Source organism: Oncorhynchus mykiss, chromosome 11 (genome assembly GCF_057628025.1).
Source record: "Oncorhynchus mykiss isolate SJ-2025 chromosome 11, ASM5762802v1, whole genome shotgun sequence".
NCBI classification, from domain to species: domain Eukaryota; kingdom Metazoa; phylum Chordata; class Actinopteri; order Salmoniformes; family Salmonidae; genus Oncorhynchus; species Oncorhynchus mykiss.
In genome coordinates this window covers 54301563-54314427 of record NC_143032.1, presented here as the reverse complement: position 1 = coordinate 54314427, position 12865 = coordinate 54301563, and the positions used below count along the sequence as shown (strand labels likewise).

General features: G+C 42.5%; 1 pseudogene; it reads left to right on the top strand.

Moving 5' to 3' along the window:
• Positions 1-2812: 2812 nt before the first annotated feature.
• Positions 2813-6901, top strand: LOC149979627 (uncharacterized; annotated as a pseudogene).
• Positions 6902-12865: the final 5964 nt, after the last annotated feature.

Below are 12865 nucleotides of genomic sequence, written 5' to 3'. Positions count from 1 at the left end.
AGCAACATCAGTATTCATGAAAGTAGACAATTATTATCTACATTCATATTGGAGTTTTGACGTCTTGTTAAATCATTAGAGATGTACAGTAGAAATTCACTGTGGAATTATGACCCATTCCATTTGAAGACATCATAGCCTACCACCAGTGGTGGAAAAAGTACCCAATTGTCCTACTTGAGTAAAAGTAAAGATACCTTAATAGAAAATGACTCAAGTAAAAGTCACCCAGTAAAATCCTACTTGAGTAAAAGTCTAAAAGTATTTGGTTTTAAATATACTTAAGTATCAAAAGTAAATGTAATTGCTAAAATATACTTAAGTATCTAAAATAAAAAATATATAAATCATTTCAAATTCCTTATATTAAGCAAACCAGATGGAACCATTTTCTTATTTCTTTTGACATATAGCCAGGGGCATGCTCCAACACTGAGACATCATTTACAAGTGAAGCATGTGTTGAGGAGTGCCGGTGGAGCATCATGTCTCAGCTTCCTAAAGAAAAATCTGGCTTCCAAAAAACGAAAAGAAAGAAAAGAAATACAGGAGAGAGAAAAGAAAGGGCGACAGTATGTCCCCCAATGTTTCACAAAGGAAGGTGGGTGTAGTCCGTGAGAGGTGGAAATGATCCTGTTAGCTTAGTCCACCATGAAATAGGCAAATTTTGCTCCCCTAACATTAGTTACTTAATATCTTAATATCTTCTCAGAGAATTCAGGGTTTACATTTCACTCTTTTAGTTGACATTTTAATCAATGCAGGCAAACTTTTAGCAAGCTATTCATTCTAAATCAGTTGTCCCTGTCCTTCCCCCTGCTTGGTGCCAGGCCCAACAGATGCAGCTTCAGGCTCAGCAGCCGTGTCTCCCCATCCCCACCCCCCTGAACCAGCCCTACTCCCAACTGTAGAAGGAGGTGAGCAGCATTGTGTTGAATGACATGTCAGTTGGCATAATTGCAGGTACTGCAATGCATTGAGGACAGGAATGTGATTCTCCAGTCAGGAAAAAGCTCAGTTGACACAGAGGCAGCCAATATCAGAGCCTTAAAGGAAGAGATGCCCGGCTCTTAGAGATGGATGGGAGTCTCTCCTGTCTGAGGCAACACTGACAAATGGATGTTGCAACTCAATTTAGCAAGGAACACGGCCGCCAGAGGAAAAGGAAGAGATCCCATGATGAGACCTCTCAAGAGGAGACAGCTCAGGACAGTGCAGCAACGGTGTTTCAGAACACAGTGTTTTTTAATGCTTTGGACAACATCATAAGTGACTTGGACATTGGGTTTCAGAACACTGTTTTTTAATGCTTTGGACAACATCATAAGTGACTTGGACATTGGGTTCCAGAACACTGTTTTTTAATGCTTTGGACAACATCATAAGTGACTTGGACATTGGGTTCCAGAACACTGCAATAATTGTAGAATCATTTTCTGCTGTTCTGAAAGTTGGGCAGATTAGTGAGGGTAAAGTCCCTCCTGTGTGCCAACCACTGATCATGAAGTATTCCAGAGATCTTACACCTGAGTTTCATCATGAAGTAAGACACCTGAACACTGTATATGCTGCCACTTTCCCCCCTAACTTGTCCCCTCTTGGTCTCCTGAATGCAATTTGTAAGATGCAGCTGCAAAGCATTTTTGGAGAAGTGTGAGTTGCTTTACATATATTTTGCACACTGCCTGTGACTGTTGCTGGTGGCGAGAGCTTTCAGTAAGCTAAAACAGATTTTAAAAAACGAATTGAGCTCCACTATGTCCCAGGACAGCCTTTGCAGTCTTGCAATGCTGTTAAATGGCATGGTTATGGATATTGGATCACTACACACATGATGCCCACAGGCTGAGAACAATATATATCTCAAAATAATGGCTGGATTGCCATAAAATTTCTTGTGCACAATCAAGACCCCAAGTGGAAGAAACCTATTCATTTGGTGACCTTTTGACCTTTCCTCTAGCGCCACCATCAGGCCTTTTCATTTCCACTTTTACAGCTGCTTATTTTCTAGTTGGTATGTATACTTAGTTCAAAAATCTGCTGCTGATTTTATTATTTTGTTTGTTATGTTCATTTATTTTAATTGAAGAGGTTAATGTATATTTATTTTAAATTGTTCATTAAATGTTAAGAGAATTTTCTATTCAAGAACGTTAACATTAAAATTACATTTAGACTGTAAAAAGATGGCCTTTAGCACATTTCTTATAGAGGGTATCAGTCCTGCATCAAATAGTGAATTCCACAGAATGTTGCATGTCTGCACAATGTTACATTTTCACAGCTCACTGTCAGTAAATACCGTACAGTAAATATTGGACTACAAGAGTTGCAAACCTGCAAAGGTAGAGTTATTTAAAACTTTGAATGGGTTGATTGGGTTCTGGAGGTGTGTGGTTACAGCAATTGCGCAGGGTTGGAGTGGCCTGTGGTGGTGGGGCCCAATGTGATGTCTTTTCATGGGGCCCAAAATCCCTGGCGGCTCCCCTGGGGATGACCAGGGATGATCTCTCAGTAAGTGTGTGAATTAGGCCATTTTCCAATTCTGCTAAGCATTCAAACTGTAACAAGTACTTTTGGGTGTCAGGGAAAATGTATGGGGTAAAAAGTTGTGAAAATAATAATAATACGGTACAGATACCCCAAAAAACTACTCAAGTAGTACTTTCAAGTATTTTTACTTAAGTACTTTACACCACTGCCTACAACAATCATTTATGGGCACGGTGTTAGATCTTCCCACAACGAAACACTGTAAATGTCAAGGTGCCAGGGACTTTCATAGTAGTGACAGGTGAGCGACGTGAACAGAGTGCTATGATTTTCGTTACGTGTCTGCGCGCGTCCTGCATCAGCGCCACATAGCAATCAGGTGGTAAATGCAACTTTTAAGAACAGCTTTTGAAGGCAGCTATGGTTTTGTTGTTACCGTACGAAGGCCGACAATGTGAGAAAATACACAACCAAACGGCAATGAGTAGGTCTACTGCTGAAACGAGACGAGGAGCAAGACTCAAATCCGAATCTAGGACGTCCTTGCTGAAATCTTCCTCGGTAAGCAGTAGATCGACATACTTCCCTGAACGCACGACAGGAACCGACCGAAGTCATCATCATCGTCCAGCTGCAATTCAAGTGAGCAGCAAAGTCGCAGAGGAGTCATTCTTGTCCGCAGAGTGCGACGTTAGTGCGCGGAGACCCCTGTGGCATCCTTCGCTACTCCGCAACGTTACCCAGAATAGGGACACGACCCGAGCTAGTAAGAGCCAGCCCCACGCCTCCAACGGCCAGATACCCGCTGCCAACTTCCAGGATGACCCATCTGAGCAACATGGTTTGGGCCGAGGTGTGAGAAAACATTGCAAGTCATCCAACCCCACCGGAAAACGACCCGGGACGACCCACCGCCTGCAAACCACCACAGCCACGCTCAACCTACCCACTTGGACCCCAGAATACAGCCCCACTCTGATTGCAGAGATGACACCGCGCTATTTTTTGAGTCGAGGGACCATACAAGGCCAAGTTCGTCCACTAGCGGGAATGCCAGCATGCCTTCCCCAGCTTTCTCATCGCCTATCCCCGTGTCCAGCCGATCCTCTCACCGCTCCGGAAGGTCCAGTGCGGCATCCTTTGAATCCGACTTCAATTTGCGCCCAATTCTCAGCTCGGTTTTTGGGCAGGTAAGGCCCAATTAAAAGTATTTCTTAATTAGGAAAAATAATGATTAACAATGAATCACTGATTTATAAGGATACGCTTCTTCAAATAGTTTGGTCATTATGATTAAACATATTACATTGTGGGCCTTACCACGATGCTATATTTCATCATCAAGGCCTATGTAGACCTGTAATCTATTCCTTAAGAGGAAGTAATAGGTCTACCTTTATCAGGGTATTGATCTCAGATAGAGGTAGTAGTCTGAATGTAATTGATAGTGCATGAAAACTAATATTTGAGGGTCACAATTAACATATTGTAGCGGAATCTTGCAGCTATTTAACATGCCTCACGAGCCTAGTAAATCAATTACATTAATAATGGCTGAGCTTGTCTGTGAAAGTGCAGAGGGCTTCAGTGGGTCCTCTTATCAGAGCTCCTCTGTCAGGGAACGTGAATAGGAAACCATATAGGCTATCTTCATTGTAAGTTTCACATCAAGTCATCCAGAAAAGCAATGCACACATTTGGAGGGCACACATTAGCTATACATATCAGATTTTTCTGGCATTGTAATAAATTCACAGCTACACACATTGCTGTATAAAGCCATGTCTGGATTGATGGTTTCTCAGCATGGATGTACAATACATTCTGAAAGTATAGCCTTATTCTAAAATTGATGAAATAATTTTAAAAATTAAATAAAAAATAAAAAAATCGATCTACACACAATAGCCCATAATGACAAAGTGAATACAGGTTTTCAGAAAAATTTGCAAATGTATAAAATGTTTTAAAAAACAAGTCTTATTTACATAAGTATTCAGACCCTTTACTATGAGACTCGAAATTGAGCTCAGGTGCATCCTGTTTCCATTGGTCATCATTGAGATGTTTCTACAACTTGATTAGAGTGCACCTGTGGTAAATTTAATTGATTGGACATGATTTGTAAAGGCACACACCTGTCTATATGAGGTCCCACAGTTGACAGTGCATGTCAGAGCAAAAACCAAGCCATGAGGTCGAAGGAATTGTCCATAGAGCTCAGAGACAGGATTGTGTCGAGGAACACATCTGGGGAATGGTACCTGCAGAATTGAAGGTCCCCAAGAACACAGTGGCTTCCATTATTCTTAAATGGAGACGATTTGGAACCACCAAGACTCTTCCTAGAGCTGGCCGCCCGGCCAAACTGAGCAATCAGGGGAGAAGGGCCTTGGTCCGGAAGGTGACCAAGAACCCAATGGTCACCCTGACCGGCCTCCAGAGTTTCTCTGTGGAGATGGAAGAAACTTCCAGAAGGACAATCATCTCTGCAGCACTCCACCAATCAGGCCTTTATGGTAGAGTGTCCAGATGGAAGCCACTCCTCAGTAAAAGGCACATGACAGCCTGCTTGAAGTTTGTCAAAAGGCACTTAGAGACTCTGACTATGAGAAACAAGATTCTCTGGTTTGATGAAACCAAGATGTAACTCTTTGGCCCGAATGCCAAGCTTCACATCTGGAGGAAACCTGGCACCATCCCTACGATGAAGCATAGTGGTGGCAGCATCATGCTGTGTAGATGTTTTTCAGCGGCAGGGACTGGGAGACTAGTCAGGATTGAGGGAAAGATGAACAGAGCAGAGTACAGAGAGATCCTTGATGAAAACCTGCTCCAGAGCACTCAGGACCTCAGACTGGAGGCGAAGGTTCACCTTCCAACAGGACAACGACACTAAGCACACAACCGAGACAATGCAGGAGTGGTTTTGGGACAAGTCTCTGAATGTCCTTGAGTGACCCAGCCAGAGCCTGAACCTGATCAAACATCTCTGGAGAGACTTGAAAATAGCTATGTAGCAATGCTCCCCATCCAACCTGACAGAGCTTGCTTGAGAGGATCTGCAGAGAAGAATGTGAGAAACTCCCCAAATACAGGTGTGCCCAGCTTGTAGCATCATACCCAAGAAGACTCGAGGCTGTAAGCTCTGCCAAAGGTGCTTCAACAAAGTACTGAGTAAAGGGTCTGAATACTTATGTAAATGTGATATTTCAGTTTTCTATTTTGTATAAATTTGCAAAAAAATATAAAAAACGTTTTTTGCTTTGTCTAATGAGGGGTTTAATCCATTTTAGAAAACGGCTGTAACGTAACAAAATGTGGAAAAATTGAAGGGGTCTGAATACTTTCAGAATGCACTGTACAGTAGTTCACATGGGAATTAGAAAGTCAGAGACAGCGGAGAGAGAGAGAGAGCAGAATGGTTCTGAAGTGTTCATTTGTATTAGACTGAAATCAATTACATTTGCATATTCATATATACATTGATCAAAAAGCTATGATGATATCTGTTTTGTATTTTACTCTTTGAAGGTAGCCTAGTCACTTTGAAGTATCTCGTCAAGATTAAAGGATCTTAGCTGTTCCACACATCACTGCAACCCAGAGCAGGTGTTTTCCAAACGTGTCGGATGTGTTTTATAGATATTGTAATTATTGCCCAGAAATAAATAGTCAATTATAATTATTCATACACAGAACGTAAACATAATAATGTGCTTCTGCAGACTGGGGTCTTTAGTGTTCATAAAGTGGAAGTTGGTACTGGTCTCTTAATGGGATTGTGGCATCATGGAGTGGGCTCTTGACTTTTATAGTAATGGGGTGTTGTGATATGCTATTTCTCATACTTTGGTTATCATTTCAATAAGTATCCTGCGGAATAGGTGCACTATAGTGAATTAGTTTCCTTTTTAATGTGTTTTTGCTGAGTGTTTGCATACTGAAGCTTTGGTGCTTCTAACAAGGAAGTCAGTGAGTCGGTATGACAACCCTCAGCTCAGCAGCCAATCTATGTTCTCTGTCATCTGGACTCCGAGTCAGTCAGGAAGTTTGTGCCAGTGAAACATAAGTTGAATATGAATCAGCTCTTTATGACACAGTAATTGATAGGTAGTGAGTAATACACAGGGAGAAGCGTAACACATGGACTATCAGATCCCCAAATAGCAGGTGTTATTTGGACACAATGTTTCTGAGACAAATAAAGCAGACATCTCCTTCTACTTATTCACTTTAAAAAAATAACAGACCATTAGAGAATGTTCTAAAATGAATGCAAAGCTACAATGCTCTCCCTGTTTCCCTCCCTCTCTCTTCTTCTCCATCCATGGTTTTGTCTCCGTCTTCTGTGATGTTCTCTGTGAAATTACCTCCGTATATCTGTTAGGTCAGTGTGACCTAGTCATAGTCTACAGAGGGGAGGTGATGGGAGAGGGGAGGACATGAGAGGGGGAGAGGGGAGGAGAATGGAGGATAGATGGGGAAAATAGAGCCAGGTGACAGTTGAGCAGAAAAATGTATTAATCTCTGACCTGTACATTTACCATGAATTTAGAACAGGGGCATCATGCACCCCACAATTCTGGATGAGAATGAGAATATTGCAGTATTCATTTTTTCATCTCACTTTCTATCTATGAACTAAATATACTTTCCTGCAACCTGCCTCACCCAATGTGGTACGGATCTGCTATTTTTATTCCTTATATCTGGAACCTCCATCAGGAGCTAGGCAGCTAACTAGCTCCTAGTCTTTGTTAGCCACGGCTAGCGGCCTTCACCTTTAGGTCGGACACCGCCAGCTTTAGCTTGGACAATACAGGCCTGTCTTTACAGCACGATATCAACACAGAGCATATCGGACTGCTTCTCTCTACCACATCACCTGTTTCCTGCCGCTCTGGATCATTAGACCGGATCATCGCAGCTAGCTAGCTGCTACCGAGTGGCTATTGTTAGCCAACGCCTCCCAATCAACACCTGTGACTGCTTTATGCCTCTCTCTAATGTCAATATGCCTTGTCTACTGGTGTCTCGGCTAATTCTTATTGTTTTATTTCACTGTAGAGCCCTCAGTCCCGCTGACCTTGCCTTAGATAGCTCTTTTGTCCCACCCCCCACACATGTGGAGACCTCAACTGGCTTAACTGGTGCCACCAGAGATGAAATCTCTCGCATTGTCACTCAACGCCTAGGTTTACCTCCACTGTACTCACATCCTACCATACCCTTGTCTGTACATTATGCCCTGATTCTATTCTACCACGCCCAGAAATCTGCTTCTTTTATTCTCTGTCCCCAATGCACTAGGCGACCAGTTCTTGTAGCCTTTAGCCGTACCCTTATCCTACTCCTCCTCTGTTCCTCCGGTAATGTAGAGGTTAACCCAGGCCCTGCAACCCTCAGCACCACACCTATTCTCCAGGTGCTATCATTTGTTGACTTCTGTAACGGTAAAAACCTTGGTTTCATGCATGTTAACATCAGAAGCCTCCTCCCTAAGTTTGTTTTATTCACTGCTTTAGCACACTCCGCCAACCCTGATGTCCTAGCCGTGTTTGAATCCTGGCTTAGGAAGGCCACCCAAAATTTGGAAATTTCACAGAAACTTGCCCAAGCCTCCCCTGCTTCTCCTTCACCCAAATCCAGATAGCCGATGTTCTGACGGAGCTGCAAAATCTGGACCCCTACAAATCAGCCGGGCTAGACAATCTGGACCCTCTCTCTCTCTAAAATTATCTGCAGCAATTGTTGCAACCCCTATTACCAACCTCTCTTTCGTTTTGTCTGAGATGCCTAAAGATTGGAAAGCTGCCGCAGTCATCCCCCTCTTCAAAGGGGGAGACACTCTAGACCCAATCTGTGAAAGACCTATATCCATTCTGCCCTGCCTTTCTAAAGTCTTCGAAAGCCAAGTTAACAAACAGATCACTGACCATTTTGAATCCCACCATACCTTCTCCGCTGTTTTCCGAGCTGGTCATGGGTGCACCTCAGCCATGCTCAAGGTTCTAAATGATATCATAACCGCCATCGATAAAAGACAGTACTGTGCAGCCGTCTTCATCGACCTGGCCAAAGCTTTCGACTCTGTCAATCACTGCATTCTTATCGGCAGACTCAACAGCCTTGGTTTCTCAAATAACTGCCTCGCCTGGTTCACCAACTACTTCTCAGGTATAGTTCAGTGTGTCAAATCGGAGGGCCTGTTGTCCGGACCTCTGGCAGTCTCTATGGGAGTGCCACAGGGTTAAATTCTCAGGCTGACTCTTTTCTCTGTATATATCAATGATGTCGCTCTTGTTGCTGGTGATTCTCTGATCCACCTCTACACAGACGACACCATTCTGTATACTTCTGGCCCGTCTTTGGACACTGTATTAACAAACCTCCAGACAAGCTTCAATGCCATACAACTCTCCTTCCGTGGCATCCAACTGCTCTTAAATGCTAGTTAAACTAAATGCATGCTCTTCGACCGATCGCTGCCCGCCTAGCATCACTACTCTGGACGGTTCTGACTTAGGTATTTGTAGTTGTCTGCGTATTCTAGGTATCTGATTAGACTGTAAACTCTCCTTCCAGGCTCACATTAAGCATCTCCAATCCAAAATTAAATCTAGAATCGGCTGCCTATTTCACAACAAAGCCTCCTTCACTCATGCTGCTAAACATACCCTCGTAAAACTGACTATCCTACCGATCCTAGACTTCGGCGATGTCATTTACAAAATAGCCTCCAATACACAGCAAATTAGATGTAGTCTATCACACTGCCATCCGTTTTGTCACCAAAGCCCCATATACTACCCACTACTGCGACCTGTATGCTCTCGTTGGCTGGCCCTCACTTCATATTCGTCACCAAACCCACTGGCTCCAGGTCATCTATAAGTCTTTGCTAGGTAAAGCCCTGCCTTATCTCAGCTCACTGGTCACTATGGCAACACCCACCCATAGCACGTGCTCCAGCAGGTGTATTTCACTGGTCATCCCCAAAGCCAACTCCTCCTTTGGCCGCCTTTCCTTCCAGTTCTCTGCTGCCAATGACTGGAACGAATTGCAAAAAATCACTGAAGCTGGAGACTTAATCTCCCTCACTAACTTTAAGCATCAGCTGTCAGAGCAGCTTACCGATCACTGTACTTGTACACAGCCCATCTGTAAATAGCCCACCCAACTACCTCATCCCCATATTGTTATTTATTTTTTCTCTTTTGCACCCCAGTATCTCTACTTGCACATCTATCACTCCAGTGTTAATGCTAAATTGTAATTATTTCACCACTATGGCCTATTTATTGCTTTACCTCCCTAAGCTTACTACATTTGCACACACTGTATCTAGATTTTTCTACTGTGTTATTGACTGTACGTCTGTTTATCCCATGTGTAACTCTGTTGTTTTTGTCACACTGCTTTGATTTATCTTGGCCAGGTCACAGTTGTAAATGCGAACTTGTTCTCAACTGGCCTACCTGGTTAAATAAAGGTGAAATAAAAACATTTAAAAAATGGATAGCCTGAAATTGCATCTTGGTAGCTAGTCATGAGATTGGGAACCTATCTGGTCTAGCTAAAGCCATCGTCATAACATTGCTAGGTGGCTAGTAGTATTACAGAGAAACAACAACAAAAATATACAGTACCAGTAGAAAGTTTGGACACAGCTACTCATTCCAGGTTTTTTCTTTATTTTTACTATTTTCTACATTGTAGAAATTACATTTGATAAAAGGTAGCAGCACAAGCTAAGGACTGATAATATTACAATATGACTGAGATGCAGCATGACATAATTAACAGGTCAAAGGCAGGGCCCTAAGCACATTGAACAGGTCATTCATACAGTGGGGCAAAAAAGTATTTAGTCAGCCACCAATTGTGCAAGTTCTCCCACTTAAAAAGATGAGGCCTGTAATTTTCATCATAGGTACACTTCAACTATGACAGACAAAATGAGAGAAAAAAAATTCAGAAAATCACATTGTAGGATTTTCAATGAATTTATTTGCAAATTATGGTGGAAAATAAGTGTTTGGTCACAAGATTTCTGGCTCTCACAGACCTGTAACTTCTTCTTTAAGAGGCTCCTCTGTCCTCCACTCGTTACCTGTATTAATGGCACCTGTTTGAACTTGTTATCAGTATAAAAGACACCTGTCCACAACCTCAAACAGTCACACTCCAAACTCCACTATGGCCAAGACCAAAGAGCTGTCAAATGACGCCAGAAACAAAATTGTAGTCTTGCACCAGGCTGGGAAGGCTGAATCTGCAATAGGTAAGCAGCTTGATTTGAAGAAATCAACTGTGAGAGCAATTATTAGGAAATGGAAGACATACAAGACCACTGATAATCTCCCTCGATCTGGGGCTCCACGCAAGATCTCACCCCGTGGGGTCAAAATGATCACAAGAACGGTGAGCAAAAATCCCAGAACCACACGGGGGGACCTAGTGAATGATCTGCAGAGAGCTGGGACCAAAGTAACAAAGCCTACCATCAGTAACACACTACGCCGGCAGAGACTCAAATCCTGCAGTGCCAGACGTGTCCCCCTGCTTAAGCCAGTACATGTCCAGGCCCGTCTGAAGTTTGCTAGAGAGCATTTGGATGATCCAGAAGAAGTTTGGGAGAATATCATATGGTCAGATATAACTTTTTGGTAAAAACTCAATTTGTCGTGTTTGGAGGACAAAGAATGCTGAGTTGCATCCAAAGAACACCATACCTACTGTGAAGCATGGGGGTGGAAACATCATGCTTTGGGGCTGTTTTTCTGCAAAGGGACCAGGATGACTGATCTGTGTAAAGGAAAGAATGAATGGGGCCATGTATCGTGAGATTTTGAGAGAAAACCTCCTTCCATCAGCAAGGGCATTGAAGATGAAACGTGGCTGGGCCTTTCAGCATGACAATGATCCCAAACACACCGCCTGGGCAACGAAGGAGTGGCTTCGTAAGAAGCATTTCAAGGTCCTGGAGTGGCCTAGCCAGTCTCCAGATCTCAACCCCATAGAAAATCTTTGGGAGTTGAAAATCCATGTTGCCCAGCAACAGCCCCAAAACATCACTGCTCTAGAGGAGATCTGCGTGGAGGAATGGGCCAAAATACCAGCAACAGTGTGTGAAAACCTTGTGAAGACTTACGGAAAACGTTTGACCTCTGTCATTGCCAACAAAGGGTATATAACAAAGTATTGAGAAACTTTTGTTATTGACCAAATACTTATTTTCCACCATAATTTGCAAATAAATTCATAAAAGATCCTACAATGTGATTTTCTGGATTTTTTTTCTCATTTTTGTCTGTCATAGTTGAAGTGTACCTATGATGAAAATTACAGGCCTCTCTCATCTTTTTAAGTGGGCCAACTTGTACAATTGGTGGCTGACTAAATACTTTTTTGCCCCACTGTATATATATTTTAAATTATTTGACAGGGACAATGCACATCAATTAACATTTTTGCTGGATAGTTTTCAGCTGTAGTCCCTGGGCAAATAGATAAAAACATTTAGCATCACAATTTTCCCTAAGAAAATTAAATATATTCAAGAAATAACTACATGGGCTAGCTAGAAGGAAGACGTTAAAAATAATAATAATAATAAATAATAATTGTGAAGAAACAAAATACAAACAATCAAATAGGCAAATGTCAAATAGATATTATGCACTGCAGCCCTTACAACATTTTTAAAGAAATTAGAGAATTACAGACAGGTGTCCATCTTTGGTTTTAGAAATGGGGGGACATAATTTTTTATCCAGTCAGTTAAACACTCCAAACAGCCTACCTGACCACTCGGAATCGTCCTCATGATCCTAAAGCACACCGTTGCCTCGTTTTGTATCACAATCCAATGATAAAACTGGGGGGAATGCAATTTCAGAATATGGGGGGGACATCTATCCCCCATCCCCAGTAAAAGTTGTTCCCCTGCTCTCACACACAATACAACTCACAACTGTACCTTTGTATTAATTCTGTCCCATAGCTGCTGACTGGCCACCCCTCATAGCCTGGTTCCTCTCTAGGTTTCTTCCTAGATTCTGGCCTTTCTAGAAAGTTTTTCCTAGCCACCGTGCTTCTACACCTACATTGCTTGCTGTTTGGGGTTTTAGGCTGTGTTTCTGTACAGCACTTTGTGACATCAGCTGATGTAAGAAGGGCTTTACAAATACATTTAATTGAAATTTGATTACTACGGGTTTCTCAAAACCAATTTATGGTCAATCTGGTGTCTGCAGTGGCCATACAGCATTTACTACAATGCAGCTTCCGCAGAAGTCAGAGCATTCGTACTTCTTGCACTTTAGTTTCCCGGTGCTTGACATAGGAGCACAGCCAAGAAATG